Raw genomic sequence first — 18,389 nt, 5'->3', positions numbered from 1 at the left:
AGTATGGATTGTCGCACAACGTGTTCACGTTCTCCAGTTGGTCCGTTTAACATCTCAGCCAAACCAGTTGTGGTTTTTACAGGCTTTTCCGTGGCTGATTGTATTGCACTGTGAGACCGCGTTTTTTGGTCGCCGCAGGGTGGTCAGGCATTCCTTTTAAGTCCTCTGAGTTGATTCTGGTAGGAGTTCTGTCGGAATCTTTACTTTATGCTTCTGATTGAACAGAGTCGTTAACCGACACATTTTAGTCTTCATCACCTTGCGTTTTGTCAAACTCATCCTCTGTCTTCGAGGTCTCATCCACCGAGGGGTGTCCTTTTAATACACATCATGGCGATATTATTTCCAACAGTTCGATGTCTGTCACATCAAAGGGAGACAAACGGCTCTGTATTTATTTCAACTGATCCCACATTTGTTGTGGGTTCGGCTAGTTTTACATCGCCTGTTGCAAGTTGTTCAGCTACAGGAACTGATATGGTAAGGAACTTTATTTTATGGGAACTTATGCTCACTATCGTTTAAGTGACCAGCAGCCACTGCAGCAGCTGCGGCAAGCTCAGACCAGGAAGGTATCAGCGTTGATTTGACAGGAAGAAAGACCGATTCTGAAGCAAATTCAAATACATTGTTTTTTGTGCTTACAGTCTCGTCTCTTACCTTCGGGTTGGTACTTGCGGGTTTGGCCAACGTCCATGGGTTTAGAGCCCGGCGTTGGTGCAGGGTTTTACCTCGGGTGTGAGGACCAGTTGTAGAAGCCATTTTTCTCTGCACCTGACGCGTCCTGTGGCAGACTGTCAACTCTGCTTGATACTCCAAGCGTTGAGGCTGGGCTAATTAAAGCGACAGCACGGTAATCCAACTGCTCCAAGAACAGGAGCAAAGGAAGCACACGAAGAAAGCCGGGTCGCTGCAGCTCCACTCACGAACCGCTGTGGCAGACGGTCAACTCTGCTTGCAACTCCGTAGGTGGAGTATTGAACCCAAGCCTCCCTTTGATGGCATTGAGACATTTAACACAAATGAAAGCCTATACCACTAGAGTAGCTGGACAACGATGATTGATCTAGCTGCATCACAACTTCAGTCAAACAGATCATGAATCAATGAAAAATGCACTGAATTAACACCAGTGATGTCATTACACAACGGTACTATAAATATGGACATTTGAGACAACATTGACTTCAGAAGAAGTTTAGATCTTTTGGGGAGGAAAAGAGGTCCGATCAAATTGGACCTTCAAAAATATGGACGGTCCGAAAAAAAGTTAATTTTTAAAACAAAATAAAAGCTATATTGAAGATGTTATGTATTTCGTTATCAGCCAACAGTGCTACATGCCACACAACAAAGACTGACAACATGGAAATTATTAGACTACAGATCGTTTCATTACACAACACGTCCCACATTTTCTTAACTAAAACTGTCAGAGAGCATGCTTTTCCCCATATGCTCCTTCATTTTAAGGTTTTAAAAAGGCACAGCCAACAACTTCCACCATTCGGAGCTGGAGAAACGAAGCATGAAAGAATAATCCAAGAACACGAAGTGCGCTGCTGGAACATGGAGAGGGGGAGGGGCTTGATTTTTAAAAGGCATAGGCCTTATGTCAGGTTCTCGGGATGTCAGCCACCGAACAGCTCGTTTTTTGTATATAAATGATCAGGACCCGCACATCTGGGACTCAGGTGCAGGTTTGAAGATATTGCATTTTAGAAGAGAGCCCATCACATCATCTGAGGTTGGCCCCGATTGAAATTAAAATCACCACACAAACGGTTCTACAGAACACCAAACACTTTTTATTCGTTTTATTAACACTGGCACATACATCAGCGAAAAACATAAGTCAACACATTCCCAATAGAAAGCACAAGTCTTACACACATGCTAGATTCTCTAGCCTTGAAACACATTGCAATTACATAGGAAATAATCAACCAGATTAGAAACCCATACGCCTTCAGTTCTATACAGAAAACTGAAACTTAACTTCTGGACATCCAATGAAGATTCCAAGTGCGTTTGAACAAGTGAATAGTGGAATAGTGGCATTTGCAGGGTGCAAAATGTGCACTAGCGATAATTGACGTTTACAGAGTTAAAAAAAAAAAAAAAAAAAAAAGAGAATGGAGGTGCTGTCTGCATGTAAAGAATTGCGGCGGCGAGAGACTTTATGGCTAATAAGTAACATGCAACTTGAAATTGTGCACCATCTTGTTTAAGATGGCAACAATTTAAACCATACAAAATCATTGGTTATTTAGGCTACAATAGCCAAAAACCTACATGGTACAAGTGAACCCCAGAACAAGCTGTGTAACCTATTCTCCAGGTATTTCTAACCTATACTCCAGAATTTCTCCAGAATTTCTAGCAAGGTATCCATTGAACACCCACACCACGCCCCAAATAATTATTATTATTTTTTTTTTTTAAAAAAAACACCACATCTAGTGCACCTTTATAATAGTTAAATAGTCCTACTCTCCTCAAATCCTAGATACACAAACCATCGGCCTGGCTGGACTAACAATATTTAAACTGAACTTAATAGGACAGTCAGTTAAAACGGATGCCTGCATCATCCATCAAAATCAGACTTCTCCAAGGTGAACGCAAACTAGGCCTAAAATCAAGCAAATCCCCTTGAGACAACGTTCTGTCCAGGATTTCAAGAGGGAAAGACGAGTTCCACCTTAAGGACATTTAACTTACTTTTTGAATGCAGAGAAGATACATTTGCCCTGAACACAACAGATTTCTAGACAGCGCTTACAAGTTTCTCACCTAGAAGGTCAGAGCAGCGAGTCAGGAAGACCCTGCTCCTTACCAGTGAATGCTGTCCCTGGCCCAAGAGATGCAACCAGCAACCCTTAATGCAGAAACTGTTATACAAAGCAGTGGTCCCAATATTCAGTCCACCAACAGTTATCTCCCTAGGAGTCCAATGATGGGTGCAGCACACTACCCTTATAATTAGGGCTGTACGGAATAGTGAATTTACTATCGGCCCGAATCATGAATAGTTCCCTCCGAGTATTCATCCGGAGCCGAATAGTTTTGAAAGACAAAACGTAGCAGGGTTAGCAAGGTCCAGTGACCACTACCGCCCAGCCCCACTCCAAGTTGTTGCAGGAGGAGTCTGCGGGCCCTGCCCTGGCAGCCCCCCATATGTTTTTTTTTTTTTATTATTTTAAAACTGTGCAAGAGGGGTCACCAGGCCTTGCTCCAGCTGCCCATGGTGCTGTATTTGGTCCATTTACTTGCCTTCCAGGGTCGAAGCTGAAGAGGTAGTTTCCAGCTGAAATAAAATTCTGTAGGCCCCTACTTTTAATACTAACCACACCTGAATTAAACCAGTCTTGTTAAATTTGGTGCCTGTGCCCCCCCCAAAAGTACTTCTTGGTCCAGGAATATAAAGTACAGAGCAGTACAAGTGATGTGTCAATTTACTCACCCACTTCAACCTCTCAAAAAGCAAAACACGCACACGCCCAGCTCAACACATCAGTTCTGCTCTTGTAATAATAGTCAAGATAATGCCCCCAATAGTTCATTTATAATATTTGAGCTGTTACTTAAAAATCACATGAGGTGCTGCTATGCATTAACAAAGAGATGCATGCTCTGTAAAATATAAGCACAAATCAAAATAATCAACCGTGGACATTTTCCAGCAGACAACTGGTTTGTAATTAACCACTTGGAAAAATCTATTATCAGCTTTCAAGAAAAAGAGTGTTGCTGCGATGCAATATTAATTTCCCTTCGGATCAGTTTCCCGGTTGGCGCCAGCACAACAGCCCACATTTCCTGCCCCAAATACAAACTATCAATCGATCACATAAGGGATTCTTCCATTACAGCCCGCTGTTCTCCTTCTTTCTTTTAATCAGGCACTCCGATGGAGTCTCCCACCATTTCTCACCATGAGCGCCCAGCGATGCAAACTTTAAAAAGGGCAATACAAAAATGTTAAAACCCGATAGTGATACGCAAAGTGATCTAATTTAAAAAAAAAATTAAAGTAACCATGAGCATTTCTAAAGCAATGGATTACATGTTTTTATTAGTATTCTATAGCCACTCAACATGTTTTATTTTTTAAAAATTAAAAGGCGTCCTTTTTTTCAGAAATGTTATATAAAGCAGCCTGCACCCATAGACCAGGTCTGGGCTTAAAAGCACTAAACAATACAGATTACAACAAAGGTACCAGATAAAGGTGGGGCGATGGTCAGCCAGTTAATACATATGCATGACAATCTCACTCAAAATCATGTCAATTTTATTCTATATCACCTTCCACAAGGTGGATGTAGCACACAAATAGCCCCCTAAACAGTCGTCCATTTGTTTGCAGTGCATACAGCTTACTAATGCCTAAATTACTAACTGGTAATCGTATTTACCCAAGCCCTACTCTTCCTCAAGCCAGTACTGATTTACGAGACATGCCTATATGCAGCAGGGTCAGCTAGAGGCCCACAAACCCATCAACAATACTGGACCACAATACCATACTTCTTGCACACAAGCAGTGCCCCAATGTAATGAACCGAAGGTGTAACACACCTATGCCCCAAGACTGAGTGGCAGGTTATCAAGCTCTAATTTGAGCCACACATTACAGTCCGAGGGTTTGAGCATGTTGCAACGCAAGAGGAATGACCAGGGAGTACTGCCCTGACAAACGCATTCTTGCCCTGCCCAAGGCAGGCAGAATTTAGAGCAAATCACCCGAGCATGCTAGATAGACCAGGGGTTAAGAGGCATTGCTCAGCCTGCCAACCAGAATTCTAATGAACCTCGAACAGGTGACGTTGGCCCTCAAATTTCAAGGTGGTCTTTTTCTGAATAAAAAGTTTGACTTCGAGCTCAGATGCTTCTTCTATTGAACAGTATCTGTTAGACAGGGATTGACAGTGGCAATGTGATCAAGTGAAATGAGACCGGTCTACAAGACGCCAGTGGATGGAAGAGCATGGTTGTAGCAGGTTTTTCCGTGTAGGGCCGACTCCCCTCCAAGACCTACTACCTTGTATTACATACATACAATACCTGCCCACCCCCAGACTTTCACCATAGCCATTAGCACATCAACACTAACTGGAGCAGGACAAAGCTCTCCTCTTTAGTGCAATCACTCCCCCACGTCAGCAGCTACCCAGACTCAGCGATGTAGGCGATCATATCTTAGGATCTTCCCTACAGATAACATTCCCGGAAACTTAGCTCTTCAATGCCCAACAGATTTGCAAGTCTTTGCAGGGCTATTCACTCGTTCACACATGCCAGCCAGCATAGCCTGCTGAAGGCTATGCACCCCCTACAGAGGGTCTTTGCTGGTGGCATGGCCAGCTCGGCATCTCGCTGTATTCAGCATAACTGCTGCCCAATGCACCACTTTCTCAGTCCTTACACAATATGCTCTCACCTCAACCAAAGTTACCATCTGCGTAAACCCACATCCATTTGCTGGCCATATGCCGTCTACTCTGGCACCTCCAGCACCCTCCGAGCTCTGGGTCCCTTCTCAAATCAAGTGACTGAGGATTCCACCTGGCATAGAGGATCCTGCGATGAGAAATGGCATGCTGCATCCCTTTTAAGCAGCATTTCTGGCTCGTTGTCCTTCTGGATCCCACAACAATTGAGGTTGCGCTGTAGTGGGTGTTGGCAGCATGATGTAATGTGGCTTGCAGTAGCAGTGTAGTGATGTCATTAGCTGGTGGAATGTGAGGGTCGGAGTGTTCCATTAGGTGACGGTTGGACAGAGAGATAGCTGAGAGCTGAGAAGAATGGGTGTGGGGGTAAGCCCAGTGTTTTCCCCTTGTGATGTCGTGTCATCTGTGTCCCCTACCATCCCCGTGTTTACCTATGGAGTACAGGACCAGGACAATAAATCTCCAGAAACTTCTTTGGTGTCCCGGATATCCACTTTGTTACACTGGCGATGAGGATGGGATGGTAGGTGGATTGCCTCTCCAACGCCGCTGGTGGGACGGGGGGGTAGGGGTGGTGCAGCTCTTGTGGAACACTGCCCCTGTGAGGTCCCCCCGTCCCCCAGGCGGGTCTGTGTGTGTTGGCCCGCCGTGTTAAGTTCCTGGCCCCTCACGTGCTGTGAGGGGCACCCTGGTGGCAGCTGGGGCCTTTGGGGTTGGGCAGAGCTCCCCTGTCCATAGTGGGTTGAGCGATATTGCGTCACAGTCCTCCGACTTCTCAAGGCAGCCCTGCGCCACCCGCGTTTCCTGCTCATCAGGGGGGCCGAGCTATGCGGCATTGGAGTTTTTCCGCTGTTAGTGCCAGCGTAGTCGGAGGTCCAACGGAGGTGAGACCCGACAATGTGTACGGCGAGCCGACCGTCGTCATGGTGCCCATTTATCAGGAGGAGACAGCGCAGTTTCTCCAGTGTACCGCAGTCTACCTTGTCTCCGGGCGGACCTGCACCGCCCAGTTTCACTGCCAGGAAGGAGTCCTTGCGCGGCGGCAGCGGGGAGATGTGTCTGCACTGTTGGATCAAGGGGTCTTGGTTAGCGAGCTTTCACGTGGGTCCCAACTGACGTACTGGATCCCGAGAAAACATGATTAGTGCCATCCTCCCTCTGGACACATTCTGCATGCTTTGGGTCAGCTCTAATGAAATATGGGTCACATTTTAAACCCGACATATGAGATTCTGTGGTGCAGGATGATATTGTCGTTAAATCCCACTGAAGCCTTGTAACCCCTGTTCGATTTGCAAAATGTTACCGTGGGCTGATCCGAAAAGACACGGGCGGTAGGCGGATTACTCGAGGAACTATTGCAGACATTCCTGGTACGTTTGACATTTAGACACATTTCAAAATTGTACTTAAGAACTTAAAAGTGAAACTCTTTTCCATGAGATAAAAAAAATAAAAAATAAGAGTTGCATCGTAAAGGTTTAAGTCTTCGTGAGCAGTGCGTGCACCCCCGTCACACGGCATAAAATAGTAATTTTGTGTTTAACTATGAAGCAAGCCGCCTAGGATCTAGGGGGTTAAGCTTCAGATCAGTCTGTGTGAGGTCATGCCGATTGCTCATTAGTTGGTGGGGGGGGGAGGGGGTGGGAGGGAGCGTGGGAGTTGCCGTTGTCTAGCAGTAGGGGCCAGCATGAAGGGTGTAAATGTGGCATAGTGACTAGGTGGACTTAACCAGTGCCAGAGGGCTTGTGACAGGACAGCAGAAGCCGTCTGTTGGGAGGTGGTGCGAGTCCGTGGTAAGGGAGCAGACAATTCTCAGGTGTGTGACGCTGTGAACAAAGGGCCAGACTGAGGGGCATCCCACATAGGAATCTCCCCACCAATAGGGAGGGGAGAATCTGAGGGAATCTCAACAATGACAGGAACGCCATCATTATGCGCTCAAGCTCTAACATGGCAGTCCCTGGAGAAGGGCTAGCAAATGTGCTTAGGCACAAGTCAGACACAGGAAAGGTGTTGACAGCAAGACTGAGAAAGCGCAGCAGAAGGTACTTAATGCTAACGTAAACCAGGAGTAGTGAAAGTGAAGCAGGCATGGCAGAAATCTTGTCACTGGGGGTGGGGGAGTCCATTGCCATTCCCAAGAACTTTAAAGAGTGAAATTATCATGGGGCTTAAGGTGAAGCGAACAGCGACAGATGGGTGGAAGCTAGCCACTTACTTTAAAGTGCCTTTGTTCAGGTGTACTCTGGTATGAGGATTGCCCCTAAGGCTGGTAAAAAGAACCCCACAGCCTAACATGCATTTACGCACCCCACCCCAAAGGCAAGGGAGGGAGACCGAGTGCTTGGGTATCGTTATGCCCAGTGGTTTGTCCCCCCACCAGTAACCCAGCTTCAAAACTCATGTGATAACAATAGAGCACAATAGAATGAGATGTGGCATTCTCTCATGAATAAGGTAACCCCCACCTAGTAGGGAACAACGCAATGAAACTAACTGCACTCCTGGATCCAGAGCATTTGTAAACAAGTAACCGGGGAACCAGTGGTGCAGCCCATACCCACTGCAGAGAACGTTATTGGTGTATAATCAAGTGCACTGCACTTCAGAAGCACTTTGCATTTGAAAATAAAATAAAATTAGCTATTAAAGTGGAGTAACAAACGCCCCAATTTCACCTGTTTTGATGTTACTGATAGACCCAGAGTTTTGCAAAAACGAGCTGCCTTATAATAAAAAGAAATAAATAGAGGCATGTCCTCCTTAATGCCAAAAAGGTGAGGCGCTCTTCTTATGCAGTGATGAGACTTGGAAAGGATCTCGGGTCTAAATGTGTGGTTGAACATTTGCAAGACTGACCCTTAGTGAAAGTTGGAGAATAAAGAGCGCCAGCTCAGCCAATCCCTTTGCCAATGTAATGACTGCCAGGAGGATGGTCATTTGTCTCGGGAGGATAACTCCAAAGCAATGTGCTCGCCTTGGATGCAAGACGACAGAGCAACATGGGTTAGATTCCCAGGACCACGCTTAGAAACCTCTGGGTATTAAGCGCGTTATAAATGACCTATCATATCATGGTCAGGAACACAACATGCACAGATGCCTCCCTACAAGCAATTTGGCTTCCAAAGCTCAACCCAGGGATCCCATAAGGCTTTGACCACCATGCACTGGGCACAGAGGGAAGAATTTTCCAACCCCAGTGCAAATATTTCCAGTAGTAACCGGGGAATTTGAGCAAAACAACGCTGGACTGAACAGTGTCAGCTACATTCCTGGCAAGCCACGGCTGCAAGCCCCTCTGCTCAGCCTCCAGACCAACCATTTACCATTTTGCAGCATACTACCTCATGCAGTCCATAGGTGGAGACCAAGTCAGAGAATCAAAACAGAAGTCTCTGCTAGTCAGTTGGCGAGATTAAAGATTGAGAGAGAAAGAAAAAAAAAAATCGATTATGTGGTCCCTTTATTCAGCCAATCGTCTTTTGGTCTCCTATAGCCTCATTCTAGCCCATCTCAAAATGTATACTCTTCCCATCCCAGCTAACTCCCCCTTACCTTGCCACAAACTCGCCCCTTCTGTTGGATTCAACAGCTTCTGTGTAATACCAGTCTCAGAGACGGATGCATATTCTTCACTAAATAGAATACAGTGTTATGTGGTTTCTTACAACTATTCAGTCCTTTAAACATACGGATGTGTATATTTTTTTCCCCAGGCTATTTTTGCCATATGGGACAGCAACATTATTAGTATAGTTCAACAATCAGGATCTCTGCAAGTAGCTAAATTAGCCTATTGTGGGCCACCGACAAACCCTTGTGGGATATTGTGTACCTGTAAACCATTAGGGATTGTTGGCGCATTTAACTATTCTAGTAGTACATTGCCATAATTTTTCTTTTTACAGGTTAGCAATTCCAATTCATTGCTCCTGTGGCGTTTTGCAGAGTCCACCATGGGGTGAGGGGGGGTAAAGAAGGGATGGATTAAGTCATTCTAAAATTGTTAAAATCAGAAAATAACTGGTTAACTATTTGCTTCCAGCATATTACAGACAATTTGGGAACTTATGGTTTGCAACAGAATCACCAAATTTCAAAATATGCTATCCATCTTCACGCACGCCCCTTTAAGAGTGTCGAACTATGAACAATCACCCCACAGCTCCAAAATCTGCTTCATATTCAGATGACCTATACAATGTAATTACTGGATAAGACTTTCTCATGGGTGCAGACATGTGGAAGTATTCCCCCCACACAAGTTAGGCCTCCTGGTGCAGGTCCCCCTTTCACATCATAGGACTCTCTCATTTATGAATGCCCCCTTTTATTAGTACTGAGACAGATACATTTATCAGGGGTGGACTGACCTAATGGGAACTCTGAAGATTTCCCGGCCTCTGCACCGTGAGCCTCGTAGGTCTTATTTTATTGCCAAATGTTCTCATAGGAAAACGTGAGCCTCGTAGGTCTTATTTTATTGCCAAATGTTCTCATAGGAAAATGGTTGAGCTTGTTGAAAATGTGTAGTATGGGGCCACTTAGAAAATGATTTCCATGCCCTCTTGGTTACCAGTCTACCCCCGACAGCTCTACAATAATTATTGAGAGACTAACGTGAGAAGCCCAATCCTGCAGTACACGTCAGAAAGGACATCCTCTCCCAGAAGACCATTTTAAATTAGCACTAATGGGGAATTGAGCTCCCATTCCCTTTCTCTCTACAGGTTCACCCCACCCCTCGATTACCACAGTGTTCTGAGAAACCACGTTTTTGGATTATGTACCATCTCAACTAAACCAGCACAAGAGTGCAAACCACGTTTCGTTCCCCGCCCCAACTAAGGTCCCAACAACCTACCTTTCTTTTGTTGGCGCCATGGATACCTCCATTTGCTACAGATGGGACTGAAACCCGTTGTGGTCAGAATTCACTCCCGATTCTCTGTATTGTTAAATGTACACATTTTTTTTTTATTACAAGTTCACGTGATTTAAGCTGTATTAAGGATTTTATGCTGCAGAATCGATGTGGCTCACACATTCACCCTGCATTTTACTGTGGCAATTGTGTACTCAATTATTCCTAAAGGGGGGCGATATTCAGAGGTGGCTTTGTTGCAGAAGAGGGGAGGGGTGAAAACAGTGGATAGAGAAAATAAAGTAAATCTCAAAACCGATGGCCCTAGACTTTTTGCCCACATTGTCAATGCTACAAGATGGCTGAACTAGGTGTGTAGTGAAAGGGCGAAACTTGCTTGTGGTCTTGTGCAGAAGAGGTGACCAAGCAGATCGGGCTGGACCGTCCCTTTCGGGGCGCGACCAAGCCGGATATGGTATTTCTCCTTTTGTAATGGCAGGCGAAGAACGATGGTCTGGAGGGGTAACCAGAGCAATGCCAGCGGTTAAGATCATTTCTAAACCTTCCAGCCGTCACCTCTTGCTTTGCATAGTGCTAGCACAGTGTGTCTTCATTGGGATTAGGAGAACGGCTACTTCCGTTGACACAAGAGCATACAACATACCATTAACACGAATTCACTCTGGCACGTAAACAGCCCCCACTACGGTGGGAATCGGTGCAAAAAACTCAGATGGAAATCCGAAATTGCATGTCACCAAGTTTTAAAGGGAAAAAATGTGTTAAGATATGTGGGATTCCCATGGTTTCCTTTAACTTAGAAATGAAAACGTTGGACGTCACAAGACAATACAAAACGCCCCCCCCTCCCGCCTACGTCGTTCTCCATTTTAGGTCAGGTCGCGCCCTTCTTAACGCACACTGAAAGCAAAGAGAATTAGAACCGTCACAGTTCCTCCATGAGAAAATGTTGATGCCCACCCCCCTCTTTTGGGAGTGAATGCCGAGAAGTAGCTAGTGCTGCCCTCGTGTTGCAAGCCCCCTTGGCCCGCATGCACCCTCCCGGCCTTGGCGTCGTAGCACCCGACAGTGCAGCTGACATGCTCCGAAGTCCACAAGCGCCCGGAGGGAGGAAGTACTACAGCTAAGTAAACACAGCTGGCTTTGTGTAGTCTCTGCAGTTGCTTTGTACATTATGTTTGGGGGCTGGACGAGTGCGATCAAAACATGGGCTATCAAATCGACCACTCTTACTTTCTAGGCTAAAAAACACATTAACGGTCAATATTTACACTCGCAGTGGCGCACCGGCCACGCTACCTTTAAAAGCTGGAACTGCTTCTAAACCCAGGTGCGAAAGGCTGGCGCAAAATATATATATGTTATATTTAGCATGAAGCATACTGCGCTCACCACGAACTGGGTGGCTCTTTATGCGTATCCAAGACCATCTGCATTGCACGCAGCAAACTGTTCTGACAGATGTGGTTATTGAGGAAAGTAGCGGGAAATCGGCAAAGTTTTCGTACAGGGAAAGGCTGATAGTTATGTAGTCTCAGCCTTTGCATCCCAGATGTTCAGTTAGGGTTGCGTAGAGCATGCTGTAAGGAACTCGGGTTTGTAATAGGTCAACAAAATCAAAACATGTTAAATCCACCATACGATTATAATTTAACAAGGTCTAATTCCTTTAACAATTTTAGTAGTTCCAAAGATAAAAAGGTTTAATTCCCAGCTGATAATCTTGGCCAAAGTCCTCAGTGTCAAACCATTCATCATTATACACAAAGCGTGCAAATTACCCAAGCATTAAGGCCGTATGCGCTCTGTAGGCAATTAATAGATGTTTCAAATATTGAGTCACCCACAAAGATCACACTTCCCTTCCTGAGGTTCCTCTGCTGTGTTCCAAATTCTCTGGATTTCTTCAGTAACAAAAGTTTAGACAAACTCTTAGGCGCTCTGACCTCCAACTTGCATTTCGGAATCGCTGCACACACTGTAATATGAAACCTCTCTGTTTTTCAAAGCATTCCATCTCTTGGATAGACTCAATTTCACTTAAGTCCTCTTTAGACAATATCCAGTCCATTCTCATTATGGCCCGTTTGACTTTCATGGGATTTTCAATTAAAGCTTTTTCAGATTGGTCACATGCTAAATTATTTTACATGATCTTTTTCAGGGTAGAAAGAAAGCCGTAGTTGCCTTACAAGTTAAAAACAATATTACTAACAGGTCTTCGAATTCTGAAGCTCTTTAGTAACCAGAAATGCACTGCACAGTTTACATTTTGTACAGTGCTACTTGCCTCAAATATGCCCCTACGTACATGCACACAAGGAACTGAAGCTTATTAAAGGCACAGTAGGATGGCAGGGTTCGAAATTTTAGCCCCTGCTTCTAGTCTAGGAGAGCCTGGTTAGCTTGAAACCAACAGCTACTACGAGCTACTTTTTGTTCCTCAGACCAAATATGGTGCATTACAAATGCGCACGTCACATTAACTTGTGTATCTGAGAATGCCGATTAAGAATTAGGATACATCTAGGACGCATTTAAACAAAATGGGTCATACATAATGGACACAAAGTTCAGTGGGCATCTCATGTGGAAGTTACAGTACGATGGGTACTTGCTCCTGGTTCCCCAGCGGTAGCTACTGCCTACTGGATGATGCTAGACACCCAGGAGCTGATTTTAGCCCATGCTCATCCAACCTTAATTTCGAACACTGGATGGCAAAAGCATGGGGTTTGTTGTTATGGTCCCATAAACATTTCAGATGGTAGATTTTAGCAGGATGAAGTTCCAGTGTGGGAGCTGGGAACATTAAAGCTAGACCACTCCTGTACTGTTCTGCCATGTGGGTACCATCATACCGTCAGGGTAAACCCCGATGATCCTGATTCTCTGTGTTATTTTCGATGTAACTTCAGTTTGCCACACATTTTACATAAATTAGGAGTGGTCCCCCAAGCCCCTCCATGCCAGGATTCACACCGACCCACATATCATGGATCGGTAAAATGTCTCATATTGACATCCCGCTACCCAGAACAGTTTGGTTAGAGATTCTTACAACTAAAAGGTAGGTTTTATATTTAGCCAGCAATGCAATAGGAAAGTGCGTGCTTGGCAAATGCGTGTCTATTTCGCTTAAGGAGGTTTACTTCCAGTGACATCACTTCCGTGTGTATGTCAGTCACCCATTTGAGCCCCGATTGTGAGAAGGCATCATGCAGGTATAGCCATGATAAAAAAAAAGCTAACAGGATTAAAAACTGTCTGGTGCTTTCTACGTTTCTGACTTTGAGACAAAAAGACCAAAAATTGGAAGTGATACACAGTCATGATTTTCGGTGGAAAGTTTGGCTTGCAAATTTCGGACCCTTTGCAGGGGTAACACCAGCTTTGGAAGGCAGAGCAAAATAAACTATGCTACAGTAGCAAAGAAGATATGGGAAATCAATATAAAAAGAACAAAGAGCCATCAAATTAGGCTCTTGGGATAGTGCCAGTGAATCGCAAACAAAAGCCGTCAGAATAAAGTTACCAGATAACCTAATTAGCTGGCCATTCTTCCGTTCCAGAGGGGAACCAAAGACTGCACCACCAACAGGATTTCTGATTTGCGTGGGCACGCTTTAAGAGCCAAAGCCTTAGCTGTGAAATGCTGCTTCATTATTCCGATCAGTGCTGGCCAGTATTCGAGCGACACGCTCATTCATGACATTTAACTGAATGAGAGTGAAAGTTGCTGAAATAAATGTATATGATATATACACACGCACACTATGAAGTGGAGTGAAATAAAGAAGAAGTAATTAGGCACCCAAACAGTTGATGGCCAGGGCTGGGTGGCCACTAAACAGATGGGACACAGACTGTTATTGGTAGGGGAGGGGAGAGGGGGAGACAATTCAAACCCATTCAAGGTTATTTCCCACCAAGATCTGTTATCGAGGTCAGAATGCCAGGGATTGGAATTTAGATTGGATAAGCATGAGTTAAAAAGAGATCCTGGGTATCCAGCATCAACCGGTGACCAGGAACTAACACTGGGTAACTAGGAGCTAGTACAGAGCATTCCGCAATTCCAACTTCCACATAAGGAACAAACTAACATTTTATCCATTATTTATGACAACTTATGCTTTGTATGTCATACAGATGTGTCTGAATGCTCATTTATATAATGACCAAAAGGCAGAGTTAATGTCACATAGGTATGTTTGTCTGGCATCAGTTGGCCTGGGTAGCCAAAAGTAACTACTGGTAACAGTTTGTGTCAAGTGAACCAGAAGCCAAATAGCTCCCAGCTCCCCTGAATATCGAACTCTGGAATGTATTATAATTGATTTTATAACGCGCTTAAAACCTGAAGGTTTCGAAGTGCGGACCCGGAGATCGAATCTGTGTTGCTGCACGCCATTTTGTTTCCAAGGCGAGTGCGTTGCCCCTGAGCTATCCACCCAAGAAGGTTATTGTGAAGACAGGTATCAGATACCACTGCCATCGATATTCCTGCAATATGCTCTTGCAGATTATCAGTAGTTTACCACACTGGGTACTGTGCTGCCATTGGACCCAGGACCATATTCCTGGTGAAGAGGTGGGTTGTCAAACATTAACCTGAGGCCACTAATAACGCGACACACAGCCCGGGCGAGTAAAAGCAATGAAGACTGACATGCGTTGCAAAGTTTTGAAATTGAGAGACAACTGTGTTTTCCAGTGACAGAAAGGGAAGATGTGAAATCTAGGCCTGCCCGAGGGGGGTCTCAATATCTTACCCCATGTCATCGTTCTGGGCCGGGAAACAGCCTCCCACCCCCAATATGCATGGTGGCGGTGAAAGTTAGTGAAAATCCGCACCATGCGTAAGGTTCCAATTGCTTGGCAGTCGTGGGCATAAGTGACATCACACGCAAGTGTACTTACTGCATTCCACGGGGCCACTTCCCCACTCCCATCCCTGTGAGGTCACTGTTGAAGTTGCGAACAAACAGCCAGCTACTACATATGTGGCTATTTGTAAACGTCCATGTTCCAATAAAGCATAATAATGTTACACGTTTATGATGGGAGCTCTGTGTTCACTTAACACACAGTGCTCACATGGGCAGAGCCCCAGACCACTTCAACCTCTTCACCTCAGTCGGACATGTCACAGTGGGGCGAAAATGCTCGCATTAGCATAATAGTATAGACCAGTGAATGGACACTTGGACCACGAGTAGGCGCTATAAAACAACCAAACGGCAGCCTTTCCATCAGCCTCGAAAGAACGAAACACTAGCGGGGTATCCCCCTCATTTCAAAATCCTCACGTTGCACCCATCTCTCTTGAAAGGGCCGTCGCCCAGCCGCGCTATTTTACCAGCCCCTTTAAATGTGACAGTACAGACCCTTAAAAACAACAGCACTGCTGTTGACCGCGCACCCTTCATCCCTTCCAAGCCCCCTGTCAAACTGTGCTTAACCGACATGAAAATAAATGAGCAGTCTAGGAGAAAAAGAACCTGGAAAACAACGAGCTCCCTCTAAACAAATGCATAACATAAATACGTAGTTCTTCCCTGCACATAACATACAGCTGACCTCATTGAACCCACATCTAGGCACTCACAGACAACATACCCTTCCCCATCCCATGTACTTCTTGGTTCACATACAGCTGGTTTAAAAAACGAACTTAATGACTAGTTCCAGCGGCAAGCATGCCTGCAATTAGCGGATCTTCGATGCTCGCCTATATAAATATCAGCGCCACCGCAACAGCGTGCTGTATATGTAATTTAAAAGATGAAGGATCGTCCTCCCAGGCCTATGTGGTCTCGGAAGTTAGCAACTAAAATAGGAGTTAGACAAAAAAAAAACCACACACACACACAGCACCATTGCAAGAATAATCGTTTAAATGTGTTTTTTAAAAGACTGGGCTAAACTTCAAAATCAACGCACACGAAACAAGAAAAGACTGACAGGGGAGGGGGGGGGGGGAGACACCAAAACAATGCAACATGCCATTTTTTGGACTACCAGAAGTTCTGCCTGACGGTCGAAATGGACACCTACGGGAAAACAACATTCAAATTGGGACATCTGTGCCAAACCTCGAGATGGTATCAAAAGCGGGTGGGCCTTTATTTTGCTTTGTGCGACCTTTTACAGCTGGCTCATTCTGGAGACAGTGTAGGAGGCACGAGAATGCTTCTGTTCAGGAAACAAGCCCGGACCCCACCATCCCTCCCCCGCGGCGCACAGATCTACTGTACAAAGGGGGCTTCTTCCCAGCACAAGTCTTCTTACTGCACTACGCCAGAAATGTCCCCTGGAAGGCAAGCCTAGAATACCAAATTAATCGATACAAAAAGTGCATGGAAATGGAGTGCTTGGAACAGTCAAGACATGAGAGAGGCACACAAAAGAGGTGACACACGGTCACAACACAGAGCAGAAGGAGAGAGTTAAACGGAACGATATTTATTCAGGCAGCCGATTGTGTATTAAACGCTGTCTTTGTACTCGCCCGAATGACCTATACTGCTTTATAAAACACCGGTTTCAACTGTAAAATACATTCCACGGTTCTCATTTTTAAATTCGGAGTATTGCCTCCATTTCAAATTAACAACAAACCAAAGCATTACAGGCAGGCTACACTCACTGTCTTTAAAAACGGCTAAATCAGATTAAACCATTCAGACCACAAATGAAGAAAGGAAGAAATAACCAGCAACGCACGAACACAATAGAACAAGCTGTGCTCGTTTGGGATATTCAGACAGACAGACAACAAACCCCGGCTACTGTAACAAAAGAAGAGAGATCTCATTATCCCCCCCACCCCCCCACACAGGGAGCAGGAAACAGAGCGGCCCCATCAGCTCTATTACAAAGGCTGCCTCCAGGCACACATCTGTGCAGGAAGTTAAACACAGAAGAGGACCACATCTATACGTAGCACCATATACTACGCACGCGGTGCCCAACTACACAGTCCAGTTAGCATCGAGGAGCTTCTCTGGACTGTACCAGGGCAAGCGAGGCACGAGGAGCTTTGCCGAGGATCACACGATGTGGTTGTACAATTGGACGCCCGGTCTATTGGATAAAAATCCAACAACGTATTCACCAGAGAATGTATCCTTCTTTGCCACTGAATCAAGACGACCATCTGGGAAAGAACAGCGCTGCCCGACAGGCAGAGATGTAAACAGAAGCAGGGCAGAATATGACTCCCAGTGAAGCACTCACGCATTCCACGCTGCACGTCGCTCTGGATCAGCTCTCCAGTCTGCGCTCCTCCAGCCTGCGCAACCCCCAGCAACAATGCACGGGAACCGGTTGGGACTAGTTTTCCTGTTGAGCACCGCCCACCAACACCATTGTCACGTGACGCTCTCCGCAATGGCTTCATTCCTGCCCTGCTCCCCGGAAGAAGTGCGAGGACTCTCTCTTGTCAGTCCCCTCCTTAAAGTACAAACCCAGCCAACTCAGACATGATGCGCGCGCTAATCCCACAGATAACGAGTTCCTCATGAAAAAATAAAAAAAAAACGAGACAGCTGGAAATGGTCTATTAACGGAACAGAAGAGCTGACGGAACAGAAGAGCTGCCATCACGAACCCATAAAACAGCTCCAGAAGTTGGTCATTTTGCAACATTCATTTCCCATAGATGTGTTGCTGAAGACCGTGTGTTGGAGGGGAGGCGACACTCTCTGCGTTGTTTCGTCTCAAGCTCCTATTATCCGGCGTTTCAAGACCTACCAGCATTCTAATATTAAACAGTCGATATGAAAGTGGAAGATCTGTGATCCTATGTGTGTTCTTTTTGCTCCTGCCCAGCTACTAGCAGTGACCCCACTGTTAAAAGTGCAACAAGCTGCCTGAGGCACAGCCCAACATGTATACCTCCTTCCGTGCTTCGGGGTACTATGGGCAAAGGGCAGGCTAAACTCTTCAGGAAGGCTGTGAACTGGTATATAACCAAACCAAACAATATTAGTTCTGGGTACCAAAATAAAGCAATGGGCAGCCAAAGTTCGAGAAAA

General features: G+C 45.4%; 1 protein-coding gene across 4 annotated transcripts in view; it reads right to left on the bottom strand.

The window, feature by feature from the left end:
• The window catches only part of PELI1 (pellino E3 ubiquitin protein ligase 1), a 436,503-nt gene extending 418,794 nt beyond the window's left edge, over positions 1-17,709 (bottom strand). The window contains exon 1 of one of the 4 annotated variants that reach the window (XM_069608182.1): positions 17,590-17,709. The gene's annotated coding sequence lies outside the window, so the exon portion shown is untranslated. Of the gene's footprint in view, positions 1-17,467 lie in introns of all 4 variants that reach the window. The other 3 variants (XM_069608184.1, XM_069608185.1, XM_069608183.1) reach the window with 3 other exon arrangements.
• Positions 17,710-18,389: the final 680 nt, after the last annotated feature.

The sequence above is a fragment of the Ambystoma mexicanum genome, chromosome 4q (genome assembly GCF_040938575.1).
Source record: "Ambystoma mexicanum isolate Mex_15411 chromosome 4q, UKY_AmexF1_1, whole genome shotgun sequence".
Taxonomy (NCBI): Eukaryota; Metazoa; Chordata; class Amphibia; order Caudata; family Ambystomatidae; genus Ambystoma; species Ambystoma mexicanum.
The sequence above is the reverse complement of the archived record's forward strand: the minus strand, read 5'-3'. Positions and strand labels throughout refer to the sequence as shown.